This window comes from Alosa sapidissima, chromosome 11 (assembly GCF_018492685.1).
Source record: "Alosa sapidissima isolate fAloSap1 chromosome 11, fAloSap1.pri, whole genome shotgun sequence".
NCBI classification, from domain to species: Eukaryota; Metazoa; Chordata; class Actinopteri; order Clupeiformes; family Clupeidae; genus Alosa; species Alosa sapidissima.
In genome coordinates this window covers 2,038,985-2,055,222 of record NC_055967.1, presented here as the reverse complement: position 1 = coordinate 2,055,222, position 16,238 = coordinate 2,038,985, and positions in this window count along the sequence as shown.

Genomic DNA, 16,238 nt, shown 5'->3' with positions numbered 1-16,238 from the left:
GGGACATGGTGGCCATTCAATAACCATCCATTACTCCATCCATCTGGACCATCTAGGGTTGCACGGCACTCATCTGTAAACAAAATTAGTCTTCATGTATTCCTGAGCCCACTGCAACCGTTTCTGCTTGTGAGCATGTTTAGGGGTGGACGAACAGTAGGTTTATGCACACTTGCTGGTTTGCAGGACTCCAGAGGCCCCAGTGGCTTCAAATACCTGTTTGCTGCTTTGCAATGGCATTTTAGCATTTCAGCTGCTCTCTTAATCCTATGAATTTGTCTGGCAGACACCTTCCTTATTATGCCTTTGTCTGCACAAACCCGCCTGTGCTCTGAATCAGCAACACATTTCTTCACAGTATGATGATCACAGTTTTTGAGAAATATCCAGTGTTTTCATACCTTGTCCAAGGTAGTGCACAATTTCACGCTTTTCAGCAGCAGAGATCCTTTTTCTTTTTCATATTGCTTGAACCCTGTGGCATACTTAATAATGTGGAACATCCTTCTTAAGTAGTTGTCCTTTGATTAGGCTCACCTGGCAAACTAATTATCACAGGTGTCTGAGATTGATTTCAATGATCCAAAGAGCCCTGACACACAATACCATCCATGAGTTTAATTGAAAAACAAAATAAAAAAAATGTTTGACACTTAAATCCAATTTACATAATAATTTGGAACACGGTGTACACCCCTCATCAGAGCTAACAGAGTGGTATGGGATGTATTGTGTATGGGACCACTGTGAAGTCCCAGACGAGACAGATGTGGGCAAAGGGGTCAAGAACAATAGTGGATGGAAAAAATCAGATCCCAAAGACTTCTTGAGTGGATAAAAAACAAAACAACTCTTTTGCTACAATCCTAATAATGCTTTAAAGATGACTGAGAATGGAAAACTGTTTTTATCTTTGCTTTGTTGAGTAAGGAGAGTACAGTGCATAGCCACAAAGCTGCTGTGAATGGGAAACACTGTTGTTTCCTCCTTTATATTTAAATATTGGACTTTGTTTAGATTTGCACATTTTAGTGGTCATTTTCACTGTGAAGCAAATACAGACAGTGACTCAAACCATCCCTCTGATCACCACCCTCCTCCACACGTTACGTTATGACTTTGAGTTGGAGATTCAGGAATAGGTTACTGGAGCCCATTGTGAATGGTCTTTGGCTGCCAATCCGAGTAAAGCTCACTTAATTGTTCATGTCGGTGCCAGATAGCCATGAGCTAGATATCTACTAAAATGGGCCATTTCCCCCCCAGCCTATTTACAGGATTCTAACAGCATCTGAGTGTGTTTTCAACCAAAGGAGTGCTCCGGAGAAAGAAGAACCTGGGGTCTATTTATGGTTGATAACGGGTTCAAACTTTTGTTTGGGAGCAAAATTACATTTTGAGCTAGACCGTTATTTGCATTAACAAAAAATGGTTTATAGTGTGTTGCAGCGGGCACACATCATTTTACTGCAGTGAACAGAGAGGCTATAACGAGGGTTTCTGAAGGCAAAAATAGATCCCAGGTTGTTTTTACTCCGGAGCATTCCTAGCAATGAGAGGTACTTAAAGTTAAAGGGGTCATAGAATGCAAAACCGAGTGTACCTTGGCATAGTTGAATAACAGCTCGGTGGGTAAAATGGAAATACAGAGCCTCAAAATCCCATTGTCACCTCCTTCATTTGCAAATCTCACAACTTGAAACTGCTGCTCTAAAACATGCGAATCTCAACGCAGCTCCAGAACTTATGTAAATTCTGGGGGTCTACCTTATTTGGCTCTGGTCTGTATCTTTTTGCAATGCCCCAAAAATGTACATACACACCAGCCCACTTCCAGCTTCAGGCAGACATCACTTCACCAGAAGTTAAATGGCCCCCAAACTTTGGTACTAGATGGTCCAAGACGGTCGTAATTGCAGATAAACATCATTTATTTGACTTTTTAATGCTTGGATTTTGTGAATGCTAGTGAAAAATAAACACTCTACATTTAAAAGCCTTTTATTGTAATCCCCACACTCATCTGAAATGATATCAGCTAACTATATAACGTTGGCAAGCTAACTATATTTTACTTTACTGTTCTGAATGGACAAATCTCCAACCATCTCTATGACAACCTAAGACAAGCAGGGCATTCTAAATAAAAATGTTTTAGGGCCCTAAAGTCACCAGATTCTAAAAATAATTCTGTGGAAACCCAGACAGCAAACGGACTACGAAACGTATCCGCCGCGGAGGTACGGTGAACTCCAGAAATCGGATCCGAAACTGTGTCCACTTGCACACCGCTGCGTATCCGCCGCGATGCCGGTTCGCGGATCCGATCAGACACCGCGGCGGTCCCATTGCGTATCCGTACATAAATGGATACATCCGCCCCGGTTTCGCTTTGGATCCGCGAATGAGCCACAGATCCGCTCCGGGTCCGCTTTGGACCCGGTCATATGAGAGGCATCCGCCGCGGAATAATTTCGGACCCGCTAATCATCCGTCCCGGATCCGTTTAGGATCCGTTCATGAAGCAGTTCATCTGGCCCATATCCCTGGCATATTTCATGGCCAAAAACTAGCTACTACTACAGAAATATATAGCTTAACCTATCTGGCCAACACCTAGACTGCACTAGGTTTTAATGTAAAGTATTGTACCAACCAATATGACAAATAATACAAATGACTTAATACATTCAGTTCAAGACATGAAGTCAAAATCTATCATGTGAAGGACGTTGTGATTTTACAACCAAATGCCTTCATTGTGAAACAGCAAGTATGAAAATAGGGGTTTAACTAGCAGTAGGCTACATCAATTCAGCTCCGCTACACTACAATAGCCTACAAGTTCTAAATCCTTTATGCAATTGCTAACTGTCCAATTGTGGAAACTTGTCTCAATGCTCCTCACCGCACCTCAATGCTCAATGAGAGGTCATCGTAGACACTAAATACATTGAACAGGTATTAGAGGTAAAATGAAATACAACCATAAAGTGTCAAACTTTTTTTTTGATTATTTAATGAATATTAAGAACATGTTCCAAAACACAGATAACCTTCATACCAGACCACTGTTTTTCTTAGTGGGAAATAAGTAGCCTGATTTTTTTGGGTAGTTGCTGACAGTTAAGACTCCGCCTTGAGCTTTTCCTGTTTGTTGGCTGGTTGAACCACTGACTCACAGCATCTGTAATCATAGAAGCATAACAAAATGAGTTGTTATACATAACTACCTACTTTTAAACGGAATGTCTGCTAGATGAATATAAAGCTACCGCCGCCAGCAGGCTGCTATCGGCTCTGTCTAACTGTGACAAAATCTACTACCTGTAAGGCCTGGGCTACACCGAGTCCGCAAGTGAAGCACTCGGTTCGCAGAGTGTAAAAATAATTTTAGAAGACTAATCCAATGTTTTTAAACATACTGTACGCCGTCATGTCTGGTGTAACCAGTTCCATTGACTAGTGGAAGCCAATTGTTGCAACAGATGCTCTGCAAACTGAATGCTTCAGTTACGTGCGCAGTGTAGCCTTCCTGTACTGTAAGTGAGGAGTTATGGAATTGACCACATTTTGGCAAAGACCTGTTCCCTTAAAATACAAAAAAGGCATCAGAAAAGCAGTTCCCAGACACAACTACTTGTTAGTTACAAAGTCCAGCATTTGGGGGTATTAGAAATGAGGTATTTATCAAAGCTGATAAAAGCATTTTATATGTTGAGATTTACCTGCAATTCATCCTGAATCCTATCAGCAGCAGAGGTCTGTAGTTATTTCTCTTCTAAAATAAAAATATGTGCATTTCATTAGAGAGCTTTTGAAGTAGGTGGATTTTATTACAGAAGACAAGCATATTTTTGTATGTTGAGATTTACATTCAATTCATCCTGAACTGATAAAGGCAGTTACAAAAGCATGTGGTTATTTTATTATCATTATTATTTTTTAAGTGTGGACCAAAAGTCAAATAAATCAAATGTAAAACTGTATAGCTTACTTTACTTGGCTGGCAGGCCAGGATGAGAAAGGGTAGACCCCCAAACCAGACTGGAGCCACTGGTGAATGACCTGTAACACAGATGTAGAACATAAATATACATTACTTTTATCATCAGAAAGAAACTGCCAAATATTTAACATTACCAATCTTACACTCCATTAAAAAATTAGCTTTATATCGGGATCCACAGAGTGTGATTCTGATCATTTTAGCTCATAGTTCCGTTGAAAATCGTCTGGTCTGTGACAAGGCAATGATACTTGACCGGTAGAAAGACCTCCGCTCCACAATGAAGCATGTAAAGATGTGAAAAAGTAGTTATAAGAGGCAAAAGTCAAATACTGCCCCTTCTCATTAAATCTTACTCCAAGAAACATTCATCATCATTCAATGAACTTGTTGACGGCGGTATGTCTACATAAAACAAATAGCTTCGGGATTTGTGGCCTTATATTAGATAAAAGTTAGCAAAAGCCCGGTTTTGGAACCAGGAAACGTCTGCAAAAACGGACTTTTTATATCGGCTGATCAAAAATCTTTCCCTGTTTATTTTGTGCAGCCACATAGCAGAGCCCATAGTATGCCAGTTAGCCGACTTCTCGCTAACTTTTACAAAATATAAGGGCACTAATCCCGAAGCAGTTTGTTTTAAGTATAAATATTGTCAACAAAGTTCAAAAAGTCCCTTTTTGGAACCAACAAACACATCTGAGCAGGCTTGGAATTTCACCATTCTGGGGGCAAGGCCACTTGGCCTTCAGTTGGGCATATTTGGTGGGGGGCACAAAGGCCACATGTCAGGGCACCAAGGCCAAAGTTAACTATACAGTAGTAGGCTATAAAAATTATCAAAGTTTTATTTAGCCTATTCACTGCAGTAGACCTGCATCATTGTATGAAACATTACAAAAACATGAAACATGACATATTACATATAACTGTAAATCATCTGATCATCTAATAAAAACAAATATCTAGGCTATATATAAAATTTATTTTATATTTGGCCTGCTATGAAATCATGTATTGAACAATTTAAATTTAAGCACAGCTCAGCTTTAAGAAACTCAAATAGCCTAGATGCATGCTTAGCATTTTGTGATCATTAAGGCTACTTTCACAAACTCTTAGTCAGTTGTCCTCTGATTTACCAATATCTAGGCGATATTTGTAACATTTATTTTGTATTTGGCCCATTATGAAATCATGTGGAACAATTTAAACACATTGTAAAACTTAAAGCCCAAATTTGGAGACATCCATGCATGTCGAAATTTACTGCAAATTCAAAACTGGATTACTCTGGAACGTCTAACTGTACAGGGGACTGCTTTACACTTTTGTGTTCGGTAAGGTCTGCTGTTTATTCTGATATGTGGTTTGTCATGTGTTAAAAGAAGGGTTCGTGAAGTATTCTACCGAGATTAATGGGTAGGGAGATCATGGACGCAAAACCTTCAGTAGAATGTATTATTAAATTAAATTATATTATTTACTTTTCTCGCGAACCGTTCAACACAGCAATTATCGGCTAACATCGTTTAAAAGCTGAGAAAAAGCTCTTTCATGTGATACTTGTGATGTCTGTGTGATGAATAGGCTAGTTCGCGAGTAGTTCAACTGAGAAGAAAGTGCGTCCAAATTCACCCATTCTTGCGCTGTCACTTTCTCTACTGCGTAAAAGACTAAATTAATTTGCGCTGTGAATGCTAAGATTATTTTGACAGGCCACAGGCTAAATAAAAATCGCTATTAGTAGGACACAAAGCAGAATATTGAAAGAAGGGGGCACCAAGGCCACCGTGGCCTGTAAACCTATGATTTTCAAAGGGGCTTCACGGCCAACGCAAGGGGCTACGACGGCCATGGCCGTCGTGGCCGCCGTGAAATTCCTACCCTGCATCTGAGCATGCACGACTCACATCGGGCTATGACAGGGAATATCATTATAACGTTAATTAGCTTATCAGCTGCTAACGTTCAAGTTATCCAAGACAGGTAACGTTAACCAATGTAAAATCAGCCCCCTACCAGAATGAAATGATGTTTAAACACATCCAAAGTAGCCTAGGTTTTCTTTAAGACAGCGCCCGAGTCCATAATCACTAAGAAAAAAAACTAATTTTCCTGTTAACATTATCGTTAGCCAACAAGCTAACGCTAGCTCACGCAAGCCAACTTTGTTGTTCGCAGGCAAACACATGAAGTTAGCTTAGCTCATTTTAAACATAATTTTGAGTTAAGTTATGAAACGTTAACAAAGCTCAAGTTAGACAGGATTTAGCCCTGTGAAAGGTGAGCTAAATTAGCGTGCGCAACCTAGAAACTAGCTGGTGTGTAACTTGGCAGCTAATATGAGCTAGCACTAGAAGCTACAGCCATCAAGCTGGCCATTAACGTTACGGTATAGCAATTTCTAATCGGATTATATCAGCAAGCAAAGCTAGATAAGTAAGTAACTTGTGTTATGGAAGTACATTTTCACTGGATAGACTAGGTAACTTAAAAAAGAAAGCATATAGGAGCATACTTACAGTGAGCCTTCAGACGCCGCCGTCTTCCACTCCATCAGCGAGAAAACTGAGGAAAGAGCCGTTAGCAGACTTGAGAGGGCGCGTTCGATATGCGCATTCGCACGGGGTCCGCCGCGGTTTGAGGGCGCGCTGGCGGAGTCGGGATTGTGTTCTGTGCCCATAGCCAAATCGGAGGTTGACTGTCCGGTGTATCTGGCGGCTTGAGGGCGGGTCCGCCACAGACTCCTTTGCTGTGTGGGAATGTATGGATTCCACAACTGGAATCCATGCATTTCCACAGAATTATTTTTGGAATCTGATCCCTTATCATACCTGTTTATTCGTACTCGTCGCTCGACTTATCGTGACTAAATTCAAGATGGCGGCGAACGGTAAACTTCCTGAAGGTACTGTCCATAGACATAATATACATAGACGCCGCATCGACCGCTACTCCTTACTAGCGCTGACCAGATTTGGAGCCGCCATCTTGGACCGGTCATCCACTCCACTCAGTGTAATCTGTTTGGCCTGTGAGATGAGCTGTCAGCGCACTTAATTAATCATATCTCACTGAATACCGAACAGATTCTCACTCGGTTTTTTTTGCTGCAAAGGTCATACATGTAGCTATGATATAGGACACATGATTTAGCGTATTTTAATATTCATAGTGGGTTTAACAGTAATAGAATATTCTGATATATGATATAAAGTGACCTGACATCCGATATCAAAACTGGGGACATAATCCATGTTTGACAGCATAGACAAAACTAGTTTGATACAAGTTTAATGAGTTAAATATAGTTCACAGTTGACAGAAAAGTTCCATCAACAGCATTATTCACAGAACCCACACAGCAAAAGGACTCCGCGGCGGATCCGCCGCGGAGGTATGACGACTTCCGGAACGGACCCGCGAAACGGACCCGTATCGGAGTCCAGATGCTCTCAGGAACGGATCCGCTACGAAGGCGGATCACGGACCCGCCGTGGCTCCGCACTGCATCCACTCCGCATCCGCGATTAAAACCTTACCTCCGCGGCGGGTCCGTTTGGGATCCGCAAATTGATACATACATCCGCCGCGGACCCGCAACGGACTCAAAGGCTCATCTGGCCCGGGTCCGTTTTGGACCCGTTTATCTCATTTTCAAAATTCCTTCTGTTCTTGCTGTAGGATAAAACTAGGCAACTATAGGATAAAAGTAAAACTATCACTAGGCCTAGCCTAGGCTACTACAGCAATATAGGCCTACGATTAATCTGCATTGCCTCGTATTTTAACTTAACAATACTGTCAATAAACCTAACAGAAAAGGTTTAAGTCAAGACATCAATTTACTGTACAAACGTGATCACTACTCAATGGAAATATAAAATGGACATTTATGGAAAGTTACAGGTTATAAGCTATTCTGTTTTTGTTAAGTAGCCTACATTGCCTAGGCTACTTTACATTCATTTTGTGGTCAAAACCTAATTTAGTGCTTTATAGGCCTAGGTCAGTGCAGACATGAAATATTTTATCTAATAGGCTACAACTTCAATGAAATACTGCGCTATGCACAGCTAAAATATCAGAAAATGAATAACTGGTGAATGACAAGAAGTTCAATAAAAAGATTGTTTAATGCTTATTTCTCCTATTACTCCATTTGTGTGGATGGAGGCGGAACACATCTCCTCGTTGCCCGATCCACCGCCGGTTGAAACACCTGATTGCGTGTTTGGTGACCTCAGTGTCCGTGGCAGACCGTGTCACCATGTTTTTCCTCACAGCACCTGTAATCAAACAGACAGATATGTTTATGTTTATGGTATGTAGCATCCAAAGCCAAGTATGCTTACACAATACAATATATGAGATAGGTATTAAGGAGATTAAATTTAAAAAGAAACATGACTTACAAAGCTCCTCTGTTCGCTGCACGTTGAGGGCTGGTGTGGGGGTGGAGGGAGTTGAGGAGGGACTGCCGTTCCTGGCCCATAGTGAGGTGGGCGGTGTGCGAGAGGGGGAACATTTTTTTATTAAATGGTAGTATTAAATTGTAAAATTGTAAAAAATTGTATTAAATCTGTTAACCATGACTGATAATACACATGGGGCCTTTCTATTCACTAATATTTCAGAGATCAGTCCCTACCTTGAGTAACTCTCCGTATGTTAAATGCAGGTGCAGGGAGTTGAGGTGGTGAAGAGTGTTGCGGTCCTGCCCCATGGTGAGGTGCTAAGGGAGAGAAATGGTTGTGATCTGTTAACCATGGTAGGCTGAGAGCTACAGGGCCAAACAATGGCAAACAAAAACAAATCTCTGGTCATGCTGGACATGAATTTGTATGTTTCAATATTTTGGTATGCACTATCTATATCAACTCCATGAATGGATTGACATTGAAATCAATGTGTTTCAATACAATCTGATAATAATGAATTAACTTTTCAGGCAATATTGCATGAATGCAGATGTTTTAACTGACAAAATATTTGGCTGAGATTTTGAAAGTAATGGAGTGACTACTGCTGTGTTAATATAGATGGGGCCACTGTATTCAATATTATTTCAGAGATCAGTCTTTACCTTAACAGTTTTCTCCAGGTTGAGGGGTAGTGACTCGGCTGCCTGGCACTTGGCGAGATGGTGGAGCTGGAGGAATAGATACAAAGAGAGGGGAATGTCTTTAGCACTAAGAATGTTAACCATATCTCTAATATTAATATTATGATTTAGTTATTTCAATGTTAAGAGATTATTACTTACTTTGCCAGTGCAATTGGCTTGGGCTTGAGGCTTCAACTGATATACCAGGCGAGTTGGAAGGTACTTCAGAGATGCAGCCACCATTTTCTGGCTCTTCACTGTCATCAGAGTCCCCGAAACGATGGCTGTTACATAACGATATCATTATGGTTATTGCAATCCCAAAATTTCCAAATATACATATAGTACAAGCATCTCTGGTCTATTTTGGAATGCTACGGGAATGTGTTCACATTACATTTTAACAACCCAGAAAGTATCTTACTTGATCAAGCAAACCCAACAGAGGCAATCGTAACGTTAGATGCTAGAATCCAGCCGATAAAAGTTGACGCTGCAGAACAAACAAAATAGAAGATGGGGACCAAGTTCCATACAGTTAAGTTACGTTAGCATAATAAATCACAAACCGATGCCAATAGTTGTCTGAACCGACTTCAACAGTGATTAAAATGCCGAGGCTTTCATTACAAAGATGGCAGATAGACACTAAAGTTACGTATGAGACCAAACTTGGCAAAATGCAAACGTTAATGCACAGCTAGCTAGAGGCTAGGGCTAAACCATTATCAGTGAGTCAACATGCTAAAGTTGTAGGTAGCTATCATAGCAGAGTGCTTCACTGACTTCATTGACTGAAATACCAGTGTCAATATCACCTTAATCAAGGTTTGCATCGCAAACGTGATTTCAATATATGTATAGCACTAATAGACATTAGCAATAACTTATGCAATTGCGCCTAGCAGCATGCTAGCTAGCAGCTTTATGCCGCTAGCATAGTAGCACTATATGGACAACAGCGACACATTAAAACAGACAAGACCAGACTAATGTTAAATAACAATGTGTGTTTTTTAAATCACACTACCATAACATATTCTGCCGAAATTGCTATCCCATTTTAAACCAGATAGGCTACAGACTCATATGAGCATCACAGCTAACAATAACGTTAACTTTGCACAAACTGTTGCACAAAATGACAAACGTCTCTGGTTGCACTAACGTTAACGTTAGTCCTAATATCAAACAACGTCATTACAATTAATAAACATGATGATTATAAAACCACAAAGGCCAATGTTTAGCTATTGTGAATGTCGCAATATATTAATAAATATCACTTACTCGAGAGGGTTCAGCGCAACCGTGTCCCAGCAAAGAAAATATCCACTAGTATGACTCTTCTTGGCTCTTGGTGTACAGTCATGTTCAACCGTTACAGTAAATGCGCGTCCGCGCCCGCGGATCCGACATGGGTCCACTCAGGATCCGCTGTTTGACAGTAGAATTTACGGGGCCGCCTGGAGGCGGAGCTGATCCTCTGTGCGGCACCAAAACGAATGCGACAGTCACGCGGGTTTGGCGTCTTGAAGGCGGATCCGCCTAGGAGTCTACTGCTGTGTGGGAAAGGTTCTATAAACATTTAAGTGAGATCAGTGCCATTCAGACATCTGAGGGGTATTCCAAGTAGGCCTATGTGGTTTAGTGACAAACTTGGGTAAATTGACAGAATAAGTTGTAAACCTTCCAGTAGAAAAGCTGTATACAGGAAACATGGTTGTGTGTATTTTAATATTCATAGTGGGCTTAATAGTAATAGAATATTCTCATATATGATATATTATAAAGTGATGACATCCAATATAAACACTGGGAACATAACTAATCCATGTTTGACAGCATAGACAGAAACTGGTTTGATACAAGTTTTAATGGGTTAAATTGACAGAAAAAATCCATTAACATTTTCAGTTCAGTGCCATCAAAAATAAAGTTTGATGAACAGACATTGGTGTGGCATAAGTAAAGGAAATGGAGTAACTGGGTTCAATATCAACAGCATTTGTTAGACAAGTTCCATAAATATTGTAAAGTGCAAGTTTGTAGGTTTGTTTCTGATCCTTAAAAAACAGACATTGGTTTGGCATAGTAAGTGTAACTTAATCAATTCAAGACAAAAAGGTGACTTGTCACTTGTACAGTGTCAATGGGTTCATCAACAGCATCTGTTATTTACAGTTCACAGAAAGCTTTCAGCCCCAATGAAGAGATTAAATAAATAAGAATTAAGAAACATTTTAGAAACTGCTAAGATCAGCCCCGTTCATTGCAATCAGTAAAGAATCGGGGAGTGTCTTCACAGGCTCAGTGAGACAGAGGTTACTGTCATGCAGTTGGTTCTATGATTTCGATAACTGGTGCATGTAATTTTATATGTTCCCACCTTGCTAAAATTGCTTGGGTACACTTTGGCTAAGAAAAAAGTGCTTCAGACAGCAGGTGGGCAAATAAGATAGCAGTACATAGTGAAACTGGGTAAACTCCCTAAAAGAGGACCGAGTCAACCAGACGATGGGGAAATGGGACACAGAGTGGTGAATGCAGGTGATGAAGGTGGAGCTCATAAATCAAATATTCAGTCACAGTGTAGCAGATGCCCTCCAATACTGCAATGAAGAGCTGCACCTTCCTCAGTTCCAGGGATGTGAGGAGACTATTCAGTTCATTCACAGTCTCCTTGAGCAAGGCAGTTGTTCTGGGGAGATATAAAATAAATAAATGAATAAAATGAATAAAGGAATTTGAGAGGCATCTTATTCTTGTTAGGGTAAATAACATGTGAATAATACAGTGTTGGGCAAGCTACTTAGACATTGTAGTGAGCTAAACTATCAGTTACTCTGCTATGAATAAAACACTACACAATACTACCACCCAGTCAAATGTATTATTAACACAAACACAGCAGTAGGCTAGTTCTCTACATAGGAAGCTACTTTAAATTGTGCCAATTACACATGACAAGAAAAGTGTAGCTTGTGTGGCTAAGCCACTTGATAAATAAAGAAGTTAAGCTATTGAAAAGTTACTTTATTCAGAAAATAGTGAAGCTACCAACACGCTTAGGCTACAAGTAGCAGCTAGCGATTGCCCAATAATATAGGCTACAGTCTGTGCCACTTGTGTAAAATTCGCCAGCCAAATCTAGTATGATTTATTTCTACAATAGCCTTTTTGTGTCAGTTGTAATCTAAGTCAGTGTTATGGAATATGACTTATTAAGTCTCAGTTCATAGCCAGGTGAACACCGAGTAAACAGCCTAGCTAGCTGGCTACGATTCTCATACAGTAATATCAAAGATCCTTGCTCCTTCTCAACTCTCTGGTAATATTCTATTCACAAAATACAACCATTAGTACGGTAATGTTAAATCTTACTTGAGAAAAGTAAATCCCCCGAGCCCTGTTTGCGATGGTTCGTCGATTTGAGCAGGAACATGCTGCACAGTACTGGCATCTTGTGTCTTCTGCTGCAACGCAACGAGGAGTATGACCGGTCCAAGATGGCGGCCGCATTTCTCGTTTCCAGCAGCCAATGCGGCGTCTATGTATATTATGTCTATGGTACTGTCTGTATCATAGACATAATATACATAGACGCCGCATCGACCATAGACATAATATACATAGACGCCGCATTGGCTGCTGGAAACAAGAAATGCGGCCGCCATCTTGGACCGGTCATACTCCTCGTTGCGTTGCAGCAGAAGACAGAAGATGACAGCACTGTGCAGCATGTTCCTTCTCAAATCGGCGGACCATACTCGGGGGATTTACTTTTCACAAGTAAGATTTAACATAACCGTACTATTGGTTGTATTTTGTGAATAGAATATTACCAGAGAGCTGAGAAGGCGCAATCTTTGATATTACTGTATGAAAATCGTAGCCATCTAGCTAGGCTATGTTTACTCGGTGTTCACCCAGCTATGAACTGAGACTTGATAAGTCATATTCCATAACACTGACTTAGATTACAACTGACACAAGAAGGCTATTGTAGAAATAAATCATACTAGATTTGGCCGGCGAATTTTACACAAGTGGCACAGACTAGCCTATTGGGCAATCGCTAGCTGCTACTTGTAGCCTAAGTGTGTTGGTGGTAGCCTCACTATTTCCTGAATAAAGTAACTTTTCAATAGCTCAACTTCTTTATTTATCAAGTAGCTTAGCCAGACAAGCTACACTGTTCTTGTCATGTGAAATTAGCACAATTTAAAGTAGCTTCCTATGTAGTGAACTAGCCTACTGCCGTGTTTGTGTTAGGCTACTAATACATTTGACTGGGTGGTAGTTTTGTGTAGTGTTTTATTCATGGCAGAGTAACTGATAGTTTAGCTCACTAACATTTCGAAGTAGCTTGCCCAACACTGTATTATTCACATGTCATTTACCCTAACAAGAATAAGATGCCTCTCAAATTCCTTTTCATTCATTTATTTATTATTTTGTATCTCTCCAGAACAACTGCCTTGTTCAAGAAGACTGAATGAACTGAACGGTCTCCTCACACCCCTGGAACTGAGGAAGGTGCAGCTCTTCATTGCAGTACTGCAGGGCATCTGCTACACTGTGACTGAATGTTTGATTTATGAGCTCCACCTTCATCACCTGCATTCGCCACTCCCATGTGTCCCATTTTCCCATCGTCTGGTTGACTCAGTCCTCTTTTATGGAGTTTACCCAGTTTACTATGCCATCTTATTTGCCCACCTGCTGTCTGAAGCACTTTTGTTCTCAGCCAAAGTGTACCCAAGCAATTTTAGCAAGGTGGGAACATACAAAATGACATGCACCAGTTGTCGAAATCATAGAACCAACTGCATGACGGTAACTCTGTCTCACTGAGCCTGTGAAGACACTCCCCGGTTCTTTACTGATTGCAATGAACGGGTTGATTTTAGCAGTTTCTAAAATGTTTCTTAATTCCTTTTTATTTAATCTCTTCATTGGGGCTGGAACCTTTCTGTGAACTGTAAATAACAGATGCTGTTGATGAACCCATTGACACTGTACAAGTGACAAGTCACCTTTTTGTCTTGAATTGATGAACTGTTACACTTACTATGCCAAACCAATGTCTGTTTTTTAAGGATCAGAAACAAACCTACAAACTTGCACTTTACAATATTTATGGAACTTGTCTAACAAATGCTGTTGATATTGAACCCAGTTACTCCATTTCCTTTATGCCACACCAATGTCTGTTCATCACTTTATTTTTGATGGCACTGAACTGAAAATGTTAATGGATTTTTTTCTGTAAATTTAACTCATTAAAACTTGTATCAAACCAGTTTTTGTCTATGCTGTCAAAAGTGGATTAGTTATGTTCCCAGTTTTTATATTGGATGTCATCACTTTATAATATATCATATATCAGAATATTCTATTACTGTTAAGCCCACTATGAATATTAAAATACACACAACCATGTTTCCTGTATCATACAGCTTTTCTACTGGGAGGTTTACAACTTATTCTGAGTCAATTTACCCAAGTTTGTCACTAAACCACATAGGCCTACTTGGAATACCCCTCAGATGTCTGAATGGCACTGATCTCACTTAAATGTTTATAGAACCTTTCTGTGGACTGTGAATAATGCTGTTGATGGAACTTTTCTGTCAACTGTGAACTATATTTAACTCATTAAACTTGTATCAAACTAGTTTTTTCTATGCTGTCAAACATGGATTATGTTCCCAGTTTTAATATCGGACGTCAGGTCACTTTATATCATATATCAGAATATTCTATTACTGTTAAACCCACTATGAATATTAAAATACGCTAAATCATGTGTCCTGTATCATAGCTACATGTATGACCTTTGCAGCAAAAAAAACCGCGTGAGAATCTGTTCGGTATTCAGTGAGATATGATTAATTAAGTGCGCTGACAGCTCATCTCACCGGCCAAACAGATTACACTGAGTGGAGTGGATGACCGGTCCAAGATGGCGGCTCCAAATCTCGTCAGCGCTAGTAAGGAGTAGCGGTCGATGCCATAGACATAATATACATAGACGCCGCATCGACCGCTACTCCTTACTAGCGCTGACGAGATTTGGAGCCGCCATCTTGGACCGGTCATCCACAGAAAGGTTCCATAAACATTTAAGTGAGATCAGTGCCATTCAGACATCTGAGGGGTATTCCAAGTAGGCCTATGTGGTTTAGTGACAAACTTGGGTAAATTGACTCAGAATAAGTTGTAAACCTCCCAGTAGAAAAGCTGTATGATACAGGAAACATGGTTGTGTGTATTTTAATATTCATAGTGGGCTTAACAGTAATAGAATATTCTGATATATGATATATTATAAAGTGATGACATCCAATATAAAAACTGGGAACATAACTAATCCACTTTTGACAGCATAGACAAAAACTGGTTTGATACAAGTTTTAATGAGTTAAATTTACAGAAAAAAATCCATTAACATTTTCAGTTCAGTGCCATCAAAAATAAAGTGATGAACAGACATTGGTGTGGCATAAAGGAAATGGAGTAACTGGGTTCAATATCAACAGCATTTGTTAGACAAGTTCCATAAATATTGTAAAGTGCAAGTTTGTAGGTTTGTTTCTGATCCTTAAAAAACAGACATTGGTTTGGCATAGTAAGTGTAACAGTTCATCAATTCAAGACAAAAAGGTGACTTGTCACTTGTACAGTGTCAATGGGTTCATCAACAGCATCTGTTATTTACAGTTCACAGAAAGGTTCCAGCCCCAATGAAGAGATTAAATAAAAAGGAATTAAGAAACATTTTAGAAACTGCTAAGATCAACCCGTTCATTGCAATCAGTAAAGAACCGGGGAGTGTCTTCACAGGCTCAGTGAGACAGAGTTACCGTGATGAAGTTGGTTCTATGATTTCGACAACTGGTGCATGTCATTTTGTATGTTCCCACCTTGCTAAAATTGCTTGGGTACACTTTGGCTGAGAACAAAAGTGCTTCAGACAGCAGGTGGGCAAATAAGATGGCATAGTAAACTGGGTAAACTCCATAAAAGAGGACTGAGTCAACCAGACGATGGGAAAATGGGACACATGGGAGTGGCGAATGCAGGTGATGAAGGTGGAGCTCATAAATCAAACAT